Below are 981 nucleotides of genomic sequence, written 5' to 3' on the forward strand. Positions count from 1 at the left end.
CTGTAGTTTGAACCCATTGCCTCTTCTCCTGCCTCTGTGGCAAGGGAGAACAACTTTTCTCCATTTTTTATGGCAGCCTTTCAAATATTTGAAGACAGCTATCATGTCCCCGCTTCATCTCTTCCTTTCCAAACTAAATATACCCAGTTCCTTCTGCCTTCTCTCACATGGCGTATGTTACATTCCATCCCTTTGCTCATCTTTGCTGCTCACCTCTGGATCCTTTCCAGGTTCTTTACATCCTTTCTATACATTGGTGACCAAAATTGGATACACTACTCCAGCTGAGGCGTAACCAGCACTGAGTAGACTGATACAATTACCTCCCATGACTTGCATGCTATGCCTCTGTTAATGCAACCCAAAATTGAATTTGGATATTTTTGCAACAGCATTGAATTTTTGACTCATGTTGAGGTTGTCTTCTTAGAGTATGCACAATGTGCTTCAGGTGGCACATGACCAGGATTCACCACTGAATTCGGTCCACTGGTTGGATCATTAGCTTCCCTGGCCTGGGTTGGGTACTGATGGGAAGCAAGACAAATACTGATCCATGCTCCCCATTGAGGTTGTGATCCACCACAACAACCAGATCCTTCTGAGCAATGCTGCTGCCAAGCCAGTTATCCCCTATTCTGTATTTGTGCATTTGGTTTTTCTTCCCTAAGTATAGCACGTTACATTTGTCTTTGTCGAATTTCATTTGTTGTCTATAGCCCAGTTCTCCAATTTATCAAGATCCTCCTGAATTTTAACTCTATTCTAAGAAGTGTTTGCAAATTCCCTCCTCCCATGTTTGTGTCATCTGAAAATTTGGTCAGTATGCTCTCTATTCCTACATCCAGGTCATTGATAAAGATGTTAAAAACACCAGATCCAAAACTGATCCTTGTGGAACCCCCTTGAGACCTACTTCCAATCTGACATCATTCTATTAATGGCTACTCTGTGTTTGCAGTTGTTTAATCACTTATGTAT

General features: G+C 41.9%; 1 long non-coding RNA gene across 1 annotated transcript; it reads left to right on the top strand.

Moving 5' to 3' along the window:
• Positions 1-386: 386 nt before the first annotated feature.
• LOC122460816 lies at positions 387-774 on the top strand. Its single transcript, XR_006282332.1, has 2 exons — positions 387-417; positions 572-774. It is a non-coding gene; the product is annotated as an uncharacterized LOC122460816 (long non-coding RNA).
• The last annotated feature ends 207 nt before the right edge of the window (positions 775-981 follow it).

Source organism: Dermochelys coriacea, chromosome 6 (genome assembly GCF_009764565.3).
Source record: "Dermochelys coriacea isolate rDerCor1 chromosome 6, rDerCor1.pri.v4, whole genome shotgun sequence".
Classification (NCBI taxonomy): Eukaryota; Metazoa; Chordata; order Testudines; family Dermochelyidae; genus Dermochelys; species Dermochelys coriacea.